We start from the raw sequence: 18,796 nt of genomic DNA, 5'->3' as shown, positions 1-18,796 counted from the left end.
CCTCTAGGTTGTTTGGGTGGGGGTATCGGGGGCCCTGCCATCGGTAATTGGGGGGTCGCAGTGGGGACTGGGCCTACCTTCCCGGCCATTTTGTCATCTCCCTGGCGGGAAGGAAATAGCCGCCATGTTATTGCTTTGCTGAGATCGGGAGCCGGAAAGGGTCAGCGACCGGGGGGCCATAGGACATTTAACATGCCAATGTTTGCTACACGTTACTGTGGTTTATATGTATATATTATGTTTGCATATTTAAGAACTGCCGGCCATTTCATACACTAGCTGGACTCACAGATAATGTATTATATAGCTATGTATGCGGCAGTCACTGTAGCTACAATATTGACCAGGGCGGGAACGCAGTGTTTAAAAGTACGGGTACCTGGGAGACCAAATGATAGCTTGCGCCTCCATATTAAGGCCGCTAGACTGTAACTATATTGTTTTATTGTGTATGATAGAGGGGGGAGGGTACTTAGCCGATGGAGCACAGGACTCCTCAGCAACTTCCGCAGGGATATGGGGGATGATATACCGGGGACGGCCAGTACACTTCACCCTACCACAAACCAGGGGGAAGTTTGAATTAGACATGTAAATATCTTACACAGTACATTAAGGCACATTGGCACACTGTTTACACATTATGTAAATTTGCCCTTCCGAAAGCTGAAGGGACGTTGCATGCACCTCCCCCTCACCTCATAGCAAGGCTCCCTTATAATGCACGATCCGGGGTAAGGGGAACCCCAGTAACCGCACACGGTGGCAAGCTCCCGACCTGTAAATAACTGGAGGGACCACCCCGCACCTAGTTTTGGCAAGGCACGACACAGGGACGCAGCAATTCCCCCCCAAGTGGGCAGGGGAGTAGAGCCCACGGCGGGAGGGGGGGGGGCGAGGGTGAGGACTCCGGGGAGGCAGAGGTGGGAGAAGAACGGCAATCACCCCCAGCAGGTTCTTAGGCCAGAGGGCCCTTACACAAGGGACAGGCGCACTGCACAGTCCAGACGTTGAATTGTTAGAATACCAAGTTGGTATAAACTTTACCGTTGAGATTCCCGTTGACCTCCTCAAGGAGGTATGCGTTCTCTACCTGTTAGCCCGAGGTTGGGGTTTATATTTTATATATGCAGTCAGACCCTAGGTCGGTATTGCTAGGCAACTATCTCATATAGCACATTAGCGCGTTCAAGGGGTGGGCTCACGAACCTGTTTCTCTTCCAAACGCTGGACGTGGACGAGAGGCGGGATCTTGACCCCCGCGACAGTCTGGCAGCAGGTAAGACCAGACACTGTAGGTGGAGCACGGGAGGAGCTCCAGAGTTTTTCTTTGTAATAAAGAACTTTGTTTTTTCTTTCTCTCTTTCTTTCTTTCACTTCCCCCTTTTTCTCTATCTTCCCTTCTTATTCCTTAGCTCATCCCGAGGGGGCGGCGGGGGGCCACACTGGAAAGGAGCGCAGCGGGTGCGGAGGAGGGCGCAGGCAGAAGCTGGCAGGGCGGATAGAATTAATGGCTGTTAAACTTACGTCGCTGAATGTAAAGGGGCTGAACTCCCCAAATAAACGGCGCCTACTATTTAGGGAACTCAAACGGATGGGTACTGATATAGCTTTTCTACAAGAGACGCACCTACCGAGACAGGCTAAATTTAAACTGAAAGACCATACCTATAGCTCATCGACTGAGGCCAGGTCGCTGCGCAAGCGTAATGGAGTGGCGCTCCTAGTGCGGAACAGCTGCCCCTATAGAATCCAGACTACTGACTCTGACCCTGAGGGGAGATATGTCATAGTGTCGGGCACCTTACTGTCCCACCATATCCATCTGATTAATGTATACGCACCAAACCATCCTGACCCAGCCTTCTGGGAGACATTACAGACCAAAATTCGTACCCTACCCCACGGGATGGTTGTCGTGGGGGGAGACCTGAACGCTACGCCTTGCCCGGCAGTAGACAGGAGGGCGGGTGGGGGCGGGCAGCGATCCCAGGGGAGGGGGAGCCAGGATAAACATCTACAACGGTTTATAGCAGAGACGGGGTTGGTGGACGCCTGGAGGGCACATCATCCGGGCACAAGGGACTACACTTTCTTCTCGGCCCCCCACGGATCTTACTCTAGAATAGACATGTTCCTAGTTAATGATAGATGCCTTCCGCGGATCACTAGCACAGACATTGGGTCCATTACCTGGTCCGATCATGCCGACGTGTCTCTAACACTGGGGAGATTGAGCGAGGCGACCCCGTGGACATGGAGACTTAATGCCTCCCTTCTGAAAGATCAGACTATAGCAGCCCAAATCAGGACGGAAATCAATAGCTTTTTCGAGACCAATATTACCCCGGACGTGACCCTAGCTACAGTGTGGGCGGCTCATAAGACCGTCATTAGAGGTACCCTTATAAAATTGGCAACGGCCAAGAAGAAACTGAAGTTCCAGACACTAGAGAGACTCCTGACCGAATTGAAGGGGGCGGAACAACAACACCAGAGCAGCCCAGACGACCTAATTGCGGGTCGGCTGGCGGAGCTGAGGCTGGCAATACGACAGCTGCTCCTTGATGACACGGCCAAATCTATCAAGTGGTCCAAGCGTACCTTCTACGAACACTCAAATAAAATGGACACACTCCTGGCTAGGGTGCTGAAACCCAGACAGAGAGGGGGCCACATTACATCCATTAGACATAACGACAGTTCGACTAAAACTAGCCCCCGAGATATAGCAGACGTCTTCACGGACTACTATAAATCCTTATATAATCACACGCCGGGTTCAGAGACACGGACGGCGGAGGATGAGGCACTGGCAAAAAAATTTCTGGCAGAACTAGGTTTGCCCAAACTAACACAGGCAGGTGTGGATGCTCTAGGAGCGGAAATCACACCAGAAGAGGTAGCGCAAGCGATAACGGCCCTGAAAGGGAATAAAGCCCCTGGACCGGATGGTTACGACGGAAGCTATTATAAGGAATACAGAGACGAGTTAGCTCCCCAGTTAGCGGCCCTTTTTAACGACTTTCGAGCAGGGGGCGCCCCAGACCTAGACATGTCTTTAGCAACCATAATCCTGTTGCCTAAACCGGACAAAGATCCGAGCATCCCGAGTAGTTATAGACCGATCTCGTTGATCAATCATGACATGAAAATCCTGGCAAAAATACAGGCGACTAGACTAAATCCCTTTTTAGCTACGCTAGTGGACGCAGACCAAGTGGGGTTCGTGCAGGGCAGACAACTTTTCGAGAATACCCGGAGGAATATTGATATCATCTGGAAACAGCACATTACTCATACCCAGACCATTCTAGTTTCCCTGGACGCGGAAAAAGCGTTTGACAGGGTTACATGGACATACTTATTCACACTCCTATCCCACATGGGTTTCCCCGAGCAGGCTATAACATTAATTAAAGCCATGTATACCAACGTACGGGCACAGGTCAAAATTACGGGCGCACCACTACAACCGTTCAGACTATACAACGGTACTAGACAGGGATGTCCACTGTCCCCGCTCCTGTTTGTGCTCTCCCTGGAACCCCTTCTCCAGGCCCTTAGACGACACCCAGACGTACAGGGGGTGCGGGTGGGAGGCAGAGAATTCCTAGTATCGGCGTACGCGGATGATGTGCTCCTAACGCTCACCGACCCCGTCAACTCAATGAAGGCCCTGCAGGGCATCCTGGATGCCTATGGAGCGGTCTCGGGATACAAGGCCAACATGACCAAATCCAGCGCACTCCCCATAGGGATTACAGCTGGAGAGCTGGCAGCTCTCCAAAGGACACACCACATGCGAATTGAGCGCCAGTCGATCAAATATCTGGGCGTCAAACTGACGGCAGCCCCAGACCAACTTTTCTCACAGAACTATACGCCACTCCTAAAACAGCTTATGAGGGAACTAGAGGCCTGGAACGATAGACCCATTTCCTGGATAGGGAGGATTCATGCGGTCAAAATGAATGTCCTACCCAGAGTGTTATTCTACTTCCAGTCTCTGCCCATTCAGGTCACCAAGGCACAGCTAGCGCCCCTACAGCAAGCAATAGGGAACTTTGTGTGGCACAACAAACGCCACAGGATTTCGAGACACTTACTGCACAGACCAAAAGACAGAGGCGGGCTGGGATTGCCAAACCTGCATAGCTACTACCTAGCGTCACAATTGGCACAAGTAGCCCTATGGCACTCGCCGCCCGGCGAGAGGAAATGGGTGGACTTAGAGGCACTGATGGTGGGGGCCGATATCCCGCAGCTGCTCATGTGGGTCCCTAAAGCACATAGACCGATCATTAGAGCAACTTGCCCAGCTATCCTGAACTCCATACACATCTGGGATAGAACCCAACAGAAACACGGGCTGGCATCGGCCCCATCACCACTGATGCCATACCTACGCAATAGGGCATTCCCTCCGGGGATGGCAGCGCGCAACTTTAGGAACCTAGAGAGAATAGGGCTGCAGCGCATCTACCAGCTTGTACAGGGGATAGAGGTTATACCATTTGACGCGTTACAGCAAAGGGGCCACCTCACTCCTGCCGATTTCTTTAGGTACCTACAAATAAAGGATTTTGTAAAACAGACATGGGTTCGTACGGCGGCATTAAAACCCATGACGTTTTTCGAACGGATTTGCATTCAGGACCATATGCCTAGGGGCCTAATAACTCGGCTGTACGCCCATCTCTGCTCGGTCACTACTGACGGGGGAGAGCTAGCATACACGACACAGTGGGAGAGGGACTTAGGGGAGCAGCTGGAAGGGATAGAGTGGCAGGAGATCTGGGAAGCCAATCACAAATCCTCGATTTGTGTGACGTTTCAAGAGCAAGCAATTAAGACGATGTTCCGCTGGTACACAACTCCGGTAAAACTGTATCAAATGAAACAAAGCACTACGGACGTCTGTTGGAGGGGATGTGGACAAAAAGGGACATATATTCATATGTGGTGGGAATGTCCACTGATAGCAAGCTTTTGGCTACAAGTTAAGGGTCTCCTTGCCCAGGTACTGCACAGGGCTCCCCCCCTGGACCCATGGGTATACCTACTCAGTAGAACGATAGACGGGTGGACCAGACATGAACAAAAACTCATACATAATATAACTCTAGCGGCTAGGAGGGCAGTGGCAGCGGAATGGCTTAAGACGGCCCCCCCACCGATTTCAAGTGTCATCAATAGAATCAGGGAAGTACACCTGATGGAAGATCTGACAGCAAGAGTCAGGGGTACCCATACCCGATTCCTGAAAACTTGGGCTCCTTGGGAGGATAGCCCTTTAGGTTAAACCGTCTGGTGGTCCTGGAGACCGCAGGACAGGCAACTAAAAAGGATAACGCCCTTGGTGCCCCCCCTCCCCTCCCCCCTCTTTTCCTCTCGACTCTTTCTTCACCCTCACTATCTATGTGTACACCTGTATACAGGTAAAGGTAGCCTCCTAGTGGGGACTGTGAGCGGCACACCCAGCACACAAATTAAGGCACAGGAGGGCCTGATGACGCTCTTATACGATGCAGCCCGAGATAAACGGGCATTGGCCGCCCAGAGACGACCCGGCAGCTAGGGTACTCACTCTTATAGGGGACACGTCCTCATCCCACAAACAGGTCACACAGGTTGCCATGGATGGAGGGTTCTGCGTTTTTCTTAATTTCTATACACCCTTTTAGTTATTCCCAAAAATAAAAACTGACAGCCTATGGCTCACTATGTCGGTGGACAGCTATGCGCTTTAACTATACAGAACAGGGAACAAGGTGGAGGCATTCCATTAGGCAGCCCCCGCCCATACATGCTTTGATAGAATGGGTGAACCCTGCGTATTATGTATGCAGCCAATGTCGTGAAGTGCATAGTGCTCCTGTGATGTTTCTGTTATGACTGTCATAATAAATAAAGAATTCAAAAAAAAAAAAATACACATATTTGTATTCAGCAAAGTCTCATGTGTAAAACAGTACCCCCTATGTACAGGTTTTATGGTGTTTTGGGAAGTTACAGGGTCAAATATAGCGTGTTACATTTGAAATTGAAATTCGCCAGATTGGTTACGTTGCCTTTGAGACTGTATAGTAGCCCAGGAAATAAATTTACACCCATAATGGCATACCATTTGCAATAGTAGACGACCCAAGGTATTGCAAATAAGCGATGTCCAGTCTTTTTTAGTAGCCATTTGGTCACAAACACTGGCCAAAGTTAGCGTTTGTATTTGTTTGTGTGTGAAAAATGCAAAAAACGCCAATTTTGGCCAGTGTTTGTGACTAAGTGGCTACTAAAAAAGACTGGACATACCCCATTTGCAATACCTTTGGTTGTCTACTATTGCAAATGGTATGCCATCATAGGGGTAATTTTCATTCTTGGGCTACCATAGGGTCATAAAGGCAACGTAAGCAATCTGGCGAATTTTAATGTGAAAAAAATTAAACACAAGCCTTATATTTGACGCTGTAATTTTTGAAAACACCATAAAACCTGTACATGAGGGGTACTGTTGTACTCGGGAGACTTCGCTGAACACAAATATTTGTGTTTCAAAACAGTAAAAAGTATTGCAGCAATAATATCGTCCCTGTAAGTGCTGTTTGTGCGTGAAAAATGCAAAAAACGTCACTTTTACTGGCGATATCATGGTTGTAATACATTTTACTGTTTTGAAACACTAATATTTGTGTTCAGCGAAGTCTCCCGAGTAAAACAGTACCCCCCATGTACAGGTTTTATGGTGTCTTGGAAAGTTATAGGGTTAAATATAGTGCTAGCAAATTAAATTCCCTATACTTTCGGCATGGGTGGTCAGGCAGGTCCCGCTAATTGTAATTAATTAGGATACCTAATTATGTAAAATTATTACATAAATATATGTGTAGAATTAATATATGTATATATATACATATGTGTATATATACGTATATATATATATTTTTTTTTTAATATTTTTATTTATATATAGGTATATATAGTGATATATACGTATATATTTATGTATATAGATATATATATTATTTCGTTATAAGTGTATTTTGATATAAATATATATATATTAATATCAGAATACAGTTAGAACGAAATAAAACACATCTATATATTTTTTAATATTTTATTTTTAATTATTTTTTTTATTTTATTTTTTTACATATTTACATATTAATTTTTTTTATATTATTTATAAATATATATATAACAATAATTATATATATATTTAATCAGTATCAGTCTACGTGTAATTTGATATAAATATATATATATAATTATATATATATTAATATTAAAATACACTTTGACGGTGTATGTGTATGTGTGTATATGTGTATATATATATACTTAGATCATATATATATAATATATATATATGATCTAAGTATATAATTTTTTTTTTTTTTACACTGTTTTAACATTTTATTATTTGATTTTCAGCCAGCAGGGGGACCAACTGTCATTACAGTTGGTCCCCCTGCTGGCAATGCAGCAGGCAGCTATACCGGCCATGTGATTGTGAGGTCCTCGCAAGGACCTCACTCTCACATGGCCGGGAGGGCTCCTGGAGGGCGGACGTGCCGCGGGGGGCTCCCTGGGAGTCCCCCGAACCGCGATCGCCAGCGTGGGACCGCCAGCGACCGGGTAAGTTACTAAAAACCGGAGGGCGTACTATTACGTCCGGCGGCGTTTAGAGCCGCTTTTAAAAGGACGTAATAGTACGCCCTCCGGTCTTAAGGGGTTAATGAAGCAGTTGTGGTGTATAGAACATGCCCCTGCAGCCTCACTGCTCAATCCTCTGCCATTTAGGAGTTAAATCCCTTTGTTTATGAACCTTAGTCAACCTCCCTGCATGTGACTTGCACAGCCTTCCATAAACACTTCCTGTAAAGAGAGCCCTATTTAGGCTTTCTTTATTGCAAGTTCTGTTTAATTAAGATTTTCTTATCCCCTGCTATGTTAATAGCTTGCTAGACCCTGCAAGAGCCTCCTGTATGTGATTAAAGTTCAATTTATAGATTGAGATACAATTATTTAAGGTAAATTACATCTGTTTGAAAGTGAAACCAGTTTTTTTTTCCATGCAGGTTCTGTCAATCATAGCCAGGGGAGGTGTGGCTAGGGCTGCATAAACAGAAACAAAGTGATTTAACTCCTAAATGACAGTGAATTGAGCAGTGAAATTGCAGGGGAATGATCTATACACTAAAACGGCTTGATTTAGCTAAAGTAATTTAGGTGACTATAGTGTTCCTTTAATCTAGTACAGGGATAGGCAACCTTCGGCACTTCAGATGAGAACTACATCTCTCCCATAATGCTGGTAAAACATCAGGGGAGATATTGTCTACACATCAGGAATGCGGAAGGTTGCCTACCCCTGGTCTCACAGGTGATATATAACATGTCCTTTTAATGACCAATCAAAATTAGAAACTAAAGTAAACTGAAGGGACTAAAAAAAACGTTGGGTTTATTCTCTAATGTCAGAACTATGTGTTTAAATACAAATTTGGCAAATATAGGTAAGCTGAAAGTTTACTCGAGATGAAATTTTTTTTAGAGATCAGATATTTTGCCTACATTATGAGATTCGGAATTCAACTCACTACGATTTGGATTGTAAACCCTTATATATTTAAATGCCCTCAAGGGTTAATTAAGTATTAAACTTACAACCAAATTGCTCAATTTAGACCTATTAGACTATGTAAAAATAGTTTCCAAATCAGCTTAAGTTACAACTTGGCTACTTTAGCTTAAGTCTTGCAATTTGGTTGTCAATTTGCGACAATTTTGGGTGTGTATTCACTGAACACTTAATTAGAATGAATTCAAATTTGGGTTGATGGGGGCATGTGAAATGTTACTGTTTAAAACAGCTACATATTGCAATTTGTTGTTTAGTGAATAAATCCCTAGGATTATGCATTGAGCAACAAATTCCAGTGAATCTTAAACCAAACTGCAAAATATAGCCAAAAAGTGGCAATTTCTAGAAAAATCCTCCAGTTGAGCTATAGCCACAGGTCATGGGAGCCTGCATTTTGCAATTTAGATTGGAATTCAGCACATTTAGGAGTTTAGTGAATAGCTGTTAGTTTTTAATTTCACACTCTGGGTATATAGACTGAGTAACATAATCTCCATCCCATATCCCCCCACCTTGTAACTTGTATACTGCATTTCAGTGTCAGAATTATCTGGACATTTTGTGTCTGTCTGTTTTCCCTGTCTCACTCTCACCCACAGAATTGTTTTCCCTCTAAGCACAGCAACAGGTCCCCCAAGCCTTCCAGCTCTGTCCTTGATGGAGAGTCCTCTGTGATTGCAAAGTCACCTAGCTGTGGGTAGTGATTTGGATGCAGCCTGATTCTTTAAAATGCTCATGCATAAGAGAGAGAGAGATGAAAATACCCACCTATCACAAGCAGAGAGCTTTCTGTCTGAGGTCTGGCTAAGCTTTAGATGTGGAGCCCCTGAGAACCAGGATGAATAATTCATGGCGGGTGTGAACATATCACATGGAACACTGCAACCATTGGTCTGCAGGAGTGTGACTCTTCTCTCTGTATGTTCTCAGTGACAGTGTTGCAGATACCCGCTCTGCAGGAGAACGCCCGGCTGCTGGGAGATGAGCAGCAGAATGGGCTGTCAGAGATACATTGAATGAGCCTTCACACAAAACACAGTGATAATCACACAAGTCATTGAGAACAAGCTGTGGAAACGGAGTGTAATATATGAGCTGCCTCGATGCTCACATCTGCAGGTAAGTCTGAGAATTCTCCCTGCATCATTTGTATGTTTTTATTTATTTCCTATATTGTATTCTATACACTTAGAGCTTTTTAGTTGTACATAAAATTATGATCTTTAAAAATTGTTATTTTTGTAGTTGGGTTATCTTTCTCACGTCCCGCCTGCAATGAGCTGTAACCCACAACAGGTTAAAATAGTATTAATAATGACAGAAAGCATGCTGGGAATGGTAGTCCTTAACAGATGGAGTTTATAGGAGAGATCTGCCTTGTTATCGGTGCAATACCTCACATTCAGCTCCCCGCCAGGTGAGGTTTTAATGGGTACCCTGCCCTAAAATCAATGGAATTGTTTAAAATGACTGTGTGATCTTTGGCAATGTAAAGTGCATTATTGTCATCCTTTTATATAGTGTCACAATATTAAAGCTTTGCAACTTTACAGAGGGGATATAAGCAAATACATTCGTGGAGGCGTCAGCAAGACAAAGAGTCCTGCTCTAGAAGCTTACAAACTACGGATAAAATAAATATTGTGATACTTGTTATAATCTTAATGGGGGAGGGAGGAAGGGAGTCGAAATGTGGTACTGAAACGGCCAACAGCACTTTCAGTCACTATTCTGGATGTTGCAGTCCATTTGGGCACTGCAGGGGTTAATATCATTTCATGCCTGATTTGTATCTCCTTTAAAACATTTGTTGAGGTTGAGAAGCCAGTGTCTGTAGCCGGTCCTGCATTCCTAGGAAGCTTTAGGGGTGGTCTATCATTGATTGAGAAACTGATAGTATATAAAGCGGTTTACTCTGACCTGACTTCAGCCATATAGTGGAAACACACAATCAATGGTGTATTTGTTCTATGAGCCCTTATCTAACCTAACTTTTCCCCTACTTGGTGACAGGTACCTTTGTTAAAGTCCAGGTGTTTGCACTGACCATGGATGGAAATGAGACATTGTTATTAAACCAGTCAAGTGAAAAACTATCACTTCTTATTCATCCATGATACATTCCAACATCATACATGTAATAAGATATTGTTATTTATTTTTTTACTAAAAAGAACCCCACCATGTGGGTTTTGGTGTTTAACATGGTAAATTCATGGAACTCCAAGTTGCAGAGATTTTATATGTGGATTGTACAATTTTGGCTAAAGATGACTTGGAGAGATTATTCAACTTATCCATAGTCACAAAATTGTCTATTTTAGTCTCAAGACTGAAATCCAGATTTTAATTTGCTACAGTTTGCAGTTTAGTAAATAAACATGAGAGACTTACAACGCTATTAACTAAAGTGTGACTTGTTGGGAAATCAAAGTGGATTTTCAATTTTAAGACAAACTGACAACAGCAGGCTATGCTGGCTTACAACTTGAAATTCACTTTGAAATTACTTGTGGGGCTTATTCACTAAACACCAAGTTTTAGCAAATTACAATCTGAATTGCACAATAAAGTGAAAAATAACTCCACTCACAACTTGTCTGTTCTAGCCTCACTTATGTGCCACTCAGATTGCAGTTTGATAGGATTTGCCATATTTCTGCTGAATTCACTCTGAACAAATTTGGTAGAAAGCAAAGTCTCAAAATCTATTTGCCTTTAGCCACAAGGCTAAGAGTTATAATACTAATTTAAATAAAATTATATAAATAATATAAATTTAAAGGGACACTATTAGCACCAAAATAACGTTATCCCATAATGCAGGCAAAGTATCATGGAAGGTGTAGTCCAAAACATTTGGAGTGCCAGAGGTTGCCTACCCCTGGCATAGATCATGCTCACTGCTCAATTATCTTCCATTTAGAAGTTAAATGACTTTTGTTTATGTTTATGCAGCCTTAGTCACACCTCCCCTGGCTGCGACTCACACATCCTACATGATTTTTTTTTTTCTTTCAATCAACACTTACAGCACAATGTGTTAACATTAGAAGCTTTTATCGCCTCTGCAAATTGAATTTTGATCACACATAGGGAGCTCCTGCATCTCTAGCAGGCTATTAACAGTGCAGGAGATAAGAAATTCTAAATTAAACAGAACTTGCAATAAAGTGTGTTTTAAACATTAGATCTCACTTTACAGGAAATATGTAGGGAGACTGTGTAGATTGCATACAGGGAGGCATGACTATGGTTGCTTAACCCCTTAAGGACCAAACTTCTGGAATAAAAGGGAATCATGACGTGTCAGACATGTCATGTGTCCTTAAGGGGTTAAACAAAGTTATTTAACTCCTAAATGGCAGAAAATTGAGCAGTGAGACTGCAGGGGCATGATATATACACCAAAACAGCTTCATTAAGCTAATGTTGTTTTGGTGACTATAGTATGCCTTTAATAACCCAAATGTGTTTTTTTTTTGTTTGTTTTTTTTATTATTAGGGGATATTGGCCCATCTATGCATTTAAACATCAAAATAGTGCTAATGACAACTTTTTGTAATTAAAGCTTTAATTTTTGACTTCCTCCTGCCTGCAGATATGACAAATTATGGAAATCTATCTCTTTACCATAATTTTGAATGTTTGTTTTATATTCTCCATAATTCTGTTCTTGATTTCAGTGGTTTGTTTGCCTTCAGACAGGCTGAAATTCAGCCAACATTCAACCTAGTTTAGAGGCGGTATTGTAATATTCAGACATTGATAAATCTTAAGCACAATGCCTGGATTTTGAATCTAATAGCTTTAGTGAGCATTTAGACATTAATGTATAAACCTGTTTAGTTAATAAGTTACTTAGGTTAGTAATCTGGTTAAAGTGTGGTTTTGATCACGTGACAAACTACTGTAGTTTAACTCATTACAAGGGGATGGTTGAAACTGTGTTAGTATGGCTGGCAAAAAGAGGATTCTGTGTGCAAAGTGCATATGTGATGGACATTAAATTAATATGGAAATATGAGTTCGGGTGAATCAGGAGGGATTACTGGACAGCCTATACCAGGTAAAGTAACATTGCGAGGGCTTTGACATGTCCCAGAAAATGATGGTGTATAACTAGGAAATGGCCTGTCAAAGCTATTAGCTACGCTCTTCAATTCCTGACCATTCACGAGGACCTGCTTGCTAGATAGAGTGCCAATGCCCTACACTCGTCCAGGTACAGGAGTGCTGGTTATACAGAAGCCCTTGCACCGTACAGACCATTATGCATATCTGGATCCACGCACTCTAACCTGCTGACAATGTCCTTCCAATGCAAAGGCTTCTGAATATCAACCAATACTGGTCTGAGCCTTGTCCACCTAATGCATTCAGCAGAGGCACTGTCAAGTCCCATAATCCTCTGCATAGTAGAGGTTTATATGGCATGCGGTGAAGTTCTACACTTTCTGTTCAGAGCTGTACAGTGTGCGGAAGGCCAGATTGTGAGTAGCAGAAAAATAACATTTAATGGAACCAAGGTACTAATTCTATAAACCCAGTGCTGGTAATCTCCCCAAAGTGTAATGTCACCCTTTACACGTGCAAATACAGATATAATATAAATATATATATATATTGTAAATACTGGCACAGGTATATACCAAATTCTATTGGTTTCTGGAACAGGTATTTATTCTTTCCAGAGACTATTAGGAGTTGGCTCTAAACTTCAATGGCACAGTAAAGAATGTTTCCAGTGAATATTCAATTGGCAGGTTGCGAATAGGCAGGCACGAAGGAGGCTGCAACATTAGTACGTTAAATGTTCTCTGAATGGGGAAATTTTTCTTAGTATCCCCGGATGAGAGACACCAGAGAACAAACCCAGAATAGTAAGACCAAATCCAGAACCATGGGAGGTGTGAGACTACGTAGTTGTGTTAATCAGGATGGTTTTAGAAACTGTGGGAATTAAATTTAGAAACAAACCTAAAGAATCTAAATTGTGTGAATTACGTATTTTGGCACTAGTCAAGTTTACACTTAGGTGTATAAAAGTATTCTAGCATGTGTCCAGAACACAGGTTCCAGGGAATAGATGGACCATATTCTAGGTAGCCTTGGGATAACATGCAATATAAAACTATACCCCAGTGATCATTTTTTTTTTATTTATATTTTTTTGATGTGGATTACAGGACCATTCTACCCACATGAACTTTGCACACTACAGCTTGCAAAGGCTGTAGACAGCAGATCTGCAGCTTTTGCAAGCTGACCTCATATATACCCCCAAAGAAAAAAAAAAAGCATAATTAAATGTATGCATGCTTTCATTGGGGGTATAGTCGATAAATAGTGATTTATTTATTTTTTAACGCCCCGCCCTCAGTGCAGAATTCCTTTAAAAAATAAATTGTCTGTAATAGTTTAACTGGAGAAATGTTCTTGCTCAGCTATTCTGGTCTAAATTTAGAAATTCCCATTTCTTTTCACTGTGGCTAAACCATTATATCACTAGGAGACAGATTGGCCTTTCTCACACTGTCCTGTATACAGTGATCTTCACCACGAGCAATGTCCAAACAGTTGTTTAAAGTGACACTCCATTTTTCAAATTGAAGTTATATCTAAAAACAGCTTGCAAAAGCTGTATATCTCTTGTCTGCAGCCCTTACAAGCCCTCCCCTTCTATCCCTGCCCCAGGGCCGGATTAACATAGGGGCTGATGGAGCTGCAGCTCCAGGCCCAGGCCCATGGAATAGGCCCATTTAAAAAAAAAATTTTTTTTTTTTACTTTTTATTTTTTTTTATTTTGCCTCTCTCTACTCACTAATCCACAGGGGAGAAGCTACACAGCACATAGAGTTCAGACAGCAGCTCCCATCCTGCAGAGACAGACTACAGCTCTGGGAAGTGAGGGATGAGGGGAAAGGCAGCAGGGAAACATGGGAACACTGAGACACTAGGGGACACTGGGAGACTGGGGGATGCTGAGACACATGGGGATGCTGTGAGACATAGGGACATTGGGATACACATTGGGACATGGAGACACTAGGGACACAGTGTCTCCATGTCCCCCAGTGTCCCCATGTCTCCCAGCCAGTATCCCTAGTGTCTGTGTCCCCATGGCTCCCAGCCAGTGTCCCTAGTGTCTCAGTGTCCCCATGGCTCCCAGTGTCCCCTAGGCTCCCAGTGTCTGTGTCCCCATGTCTCTCATAGTCTCCATGTCTCCACGTGTCCCCAAAGGTCTGTGTCCCTATGTCTCCCAGTGTTCACATGTCTCTCAGCCAGTGTCCCTAGAGTCTCAGTGTCCCCATGTCTCCCAGTGCCCCTATGTCTCCCAGCCAATGTCCCAAATGTCTCAGTGTCCCCATGTCTCCCAGTGTCCCAATGTCTATGTCCACAAATGCCCCCATGTCTCCCAGTGTCCCCATGTCTCCCAGTGTCCCATTGTCTCCCAGTGTCTGTTACCATGCCTCTCAGTGTCCCTAGTGTCTTAGTGCCCCCAAATGCCTCAGTGTCTCCAAGTCTCTCAGTGCCTGTGTCCCCATTTCTCTGTGTCCCTAGTGCCTGTGTCCCCATTTCTCCCAGTGTCCCCAAATGTATGTGTCCACATGTCACCCAGTGTCCCCGTGTCTGTATCCACAAGTTCCCCCTTGTCTCCCAGTGTCCCCAAGTGTCTCAGTGCCCCCATGTCTCCCAGTGTCCTCAGGTCTCACTGTTTCCCCATGTCTCTCAGTATCTAGTGACACGAGGGACACTGGGAGAAATGGGGACACAGACACTGGGAGACTAGGGGACTGGGCGACATGGGGACACTGACACTGTGAAACATAAGAACACTGATGCCAGGCTGGCCTTCCAATTTGTTGGACAGACATGCCCCTTTTGGGGCATTTTCACCCTTTTGGCAGTTATGGTCCCATGATTTGCGTCAGTGGCTCACCCTTTTACCCCGCTCATTGACTTCCTGCTTCACTGGACACTGCTGTTAGGGGGTATGGATTTACTTGAAAGATCCTTTGAGTATCCCTCCAACACCATCTCCATCAGATACATGACGCTTGAGAGGTATGACTGTTTTAGTGTTTTTGGTCGATAAGATTCTGTAATTAGGCCCCATCATAATTGTCAGCACCAGGCCAACTGGGCTCTTAATCTGGCCCTGCCCTGCCCCCAGACATTCCATAGCTGTCCAATCATAGCCTCCCCAATGCAGCACAATGAGAAGTAGTCTTTGTGAAGCAGGTGATATGGGCAAAACAACAGGACTTTTAAAAAAAAAAAAAAAAAAAAAAAAATGAAACTTTTTTTTTTTTTGACATGTTTTGTCATGCCTCTTGAGTATACAATATCTCTAAGCAGGCAAATAGTTAACAAATTCATTTGTGAAATAAAGTGTATATTTACATTATCACCAAAAGATGTTTGTTTTAAAAATGCGATAAAGAATGAAGTTGATCACAGATCATTGTTGTATATTGTTTTTCCACAGTACTTTGAATAGCATTGAGTTGAATAAAGACTACAGGCAGCTGTCTGTTCTCCTACAATGGGCATTCCTCCAATATTCATTAGAAAAGTGATGACGTTGGCACAATTTCACCTTGTTTGGCATACTTTTAGAAATGGAAAAGCACAATAAATGAATTATGTTTGATACTTAAATGCAGCCTTCATGTGTGATCATATTATATATTTATATAGAAGAAATTTACTAAGGGGCACTATTGAAATTATTGCATTCTTTCATAATAATATGCCTCTAATTAAAGGAATGGAACACTGTGCCAAGGGTGAAATTCTATTTAAGCGGGCACCTCAATGGCTTTACCAACGGAATTGCTAATGAGTGGAAGAAAGGGAAAGCATGTACATTATTTTAGACTAAATTGATTTATTCTACACGTTTTAATATTTATATGGAAATCTCTTTTTCTAATCACTGTAATATAATTCATTGTAATCACAAGCATGTGGCGGAACCCGCCTCGCCACTGGGCATTGGAGAGGCCTGGCTGCCCTCCTCCTACCTGCTGACTATGGCCCCTGGTAAATTTGTACGTTTGAATGCCATATTTGGGCATGTGGTATTTTATATTGCTGCTACTGGCCCTTTAAGGGCCATCCGTGGACATATTATGACTTTTAGGAACAATGCCCCTTTAAGACTGTGTAGCAGATTGCATTCAGGCTGTCTTAAATATTATGTATGTTATTATGTGTTCGGTTAAATTGTATATGTGTATGCAGCACTCAACTGATTGTTCGGTAGAATCATTCCATTCATTATATTGAGTGAAACTACCGAACAACCAGACCACCCAGGAATAAGTGTGCCTCCAATTACCGTTTGCCAAATACCCGTTTGTAACATTGTTGCAATCTATGTAATGTGTTCTTTGTCCTCTGGGTGGCCGCCATTTGAGTGTCTGGAACTAAAATCGTGTTCGTCGAGTGTCTGGAACTAAAATCGGACACTTGACTAGGCAAACACCGCTGAGACTTCCAGCAATTCGTGTAGAAACTACCAAACGGCCCACCGTTCGGTAGAAAGAACCCCACTAACAAGGGGATTCATTCAAATCCCCCCCAGGCTCCATAACCCAGGCAATTCATGTGTTTTCATTCCCTTTTCTGCGACCGACTGCAGGGCCAAAATACATGGAACTATTTTTGGATACTTTTGCCATGCGGTCGGTCAAAACTTTAACCCTCCATAATTCCCGAACCCCTGGTCCGATCTGGGTGATTTTTGGATATGTGTCTCACAAAGATCAGGGCTACCAGGGGATGTAAGATTTAAAGGGGTACCCCTATGTTTAGGGGTACATCCAGAAACCCAGGGAATTTGTGTTTGGAATAATGGGATTATGTGTCACACTAAGAGGAGGAGATGTGTGGGAGGTAACTGGTACATTATTGGCTGTGGTACGAATTGTTGTGGATCCCTCCCTTGCATGGGAGAATGTCTTAAAAGGAGGTTGTGTGTATAAACCTGCTTAACCCTCAAAGTGAAGTGTCGTCTCATTATTGGGGAAGGATTTATTGTATGCTGTTCCAGTTTGACTGCTAGGAGTCTAAACCTATTCGTATGGTTTTGCCTATTCAGCTGTTTATAGCATTCAATGCTTCTCCGGTTCGGTGATTGTGGTGTCTGCCAGAGTGCTTGGAGTCTTCAGGAAACGCTAGGAGCATCCTTTAACGGAGGTACCCAGTCGGGGTGCCAGTCGATCCGTTACAAAGCAAGATTCCATTCTGTGCAATATTTTGCGTAAATGTATATAGAGATACAAGAGCCCAATACCGCAATTCTCGCGGATTAATAAAATACTTAATTGGAACGTACACATGATACGACATGCATTCCAGGGACATTGACTTTGCGTTCTAGTGACGCCAATCATGCGACTCGGAAGTGGAGCGCATGACGTGTGTTTTGGAATGCACGTAGCGTTCCAAGTGCGCACAGCCAGATCCGGAAGAATAAGCCATGCACGGTTTTAAAAGACGCTGGGAAGGCTCCCCTACTACATGCCGACTGAGGAAGCCCCCACCATTGGGCGAAACGTGTACCGGACAGACCAATCCTAAGACAGTATCAACATTTGGACTTGCTTATACTAACCTACACTTTTGGACCGATTAGCACTTTTTCAGACTTTTTGTCTATATTCATAACATTTTCTATTTTTGCACATAGTTTATTGTGCTTATCCTATTGAATACAATAAAGTCTCATTTTACCAGATGAGAATCTCTCATTCCATCATTACCGTAGGCTACACACAGATCAGCTGGAAGAAGGACATCCAATTAAGAGTCCCTCTGCACTACCCATCAGAGCCATTTGTATAGATTTGGCTCCATGTTTGTGAGTATTTACAATCTATATTATTTTGTATTCTTTATATTGGCAATATTGCACTATGTTTTGTTTCTTTCTGTAGAACCAACAGACGTGTGTTCCACCTACTGTATGTATGTTTTCAAGTATTTTTTCAGAGTGGTATAAGGGGTTCCCACTCAGTTGGTTTACAGCAGTTACATCCATATGCTGTGCATCTTACTTCTCGCGAATGTACATAATCTCACACTGTTTGAAAACGTTGAATCCAGACAGTGACCCGTCTGCAGACTACTCCTGT

General features: G+C 43.3%; 1 protein-coding gene across 13 annotated transcripts in view; it reads left to right on the top strand.

Moving 5' to 3' along the window:
• Positions 1-9,525: 9,525 nt before the first annotated feature.
• PROM1 (prominin 1) overlaps positions 9,526-18,796 on the top strand; it is a 161,415-nt gene continuing 152,144 nt past the window's right edge. For 9 of the 13 annotated variants that reach the window (XR_010091245.1, XR_010091244.1, XR_010091243.1 and 6 more), the window contains exon 1: positions 9,526-9,769. The gene's annotated coding sequence lies outside the window, so the exon portion shown is untranslated. The remainder of the gene's footprint in view (positions 9,770-18,796) is intronic. The other 4 variants (XM_063457803.1, XM_063457802.1, XM_063457804.1 and 1 more) reach the window with 2 other exon arrangements.

Source organism: Pelobates fuscus, chromosome 6 (assembly GCF_036172605.1).
Source record: "Pelobates fuscus isolate aPelFus1 chromosome 6, aPelFus1.pri, whole genome shotgun sequence".
Classification (NCBI taxonomy): domain Eukaryota; kingdom Metazoa; phylum Chordata; class Amphibia; order Anura; family Pelobatidae; genus Pelobates; species Pelobates fuscus.
Note: the sequence above shows the minus strand (reverse complement) of the source record. Positions and strands in the feature narration are given on the sequence as shown.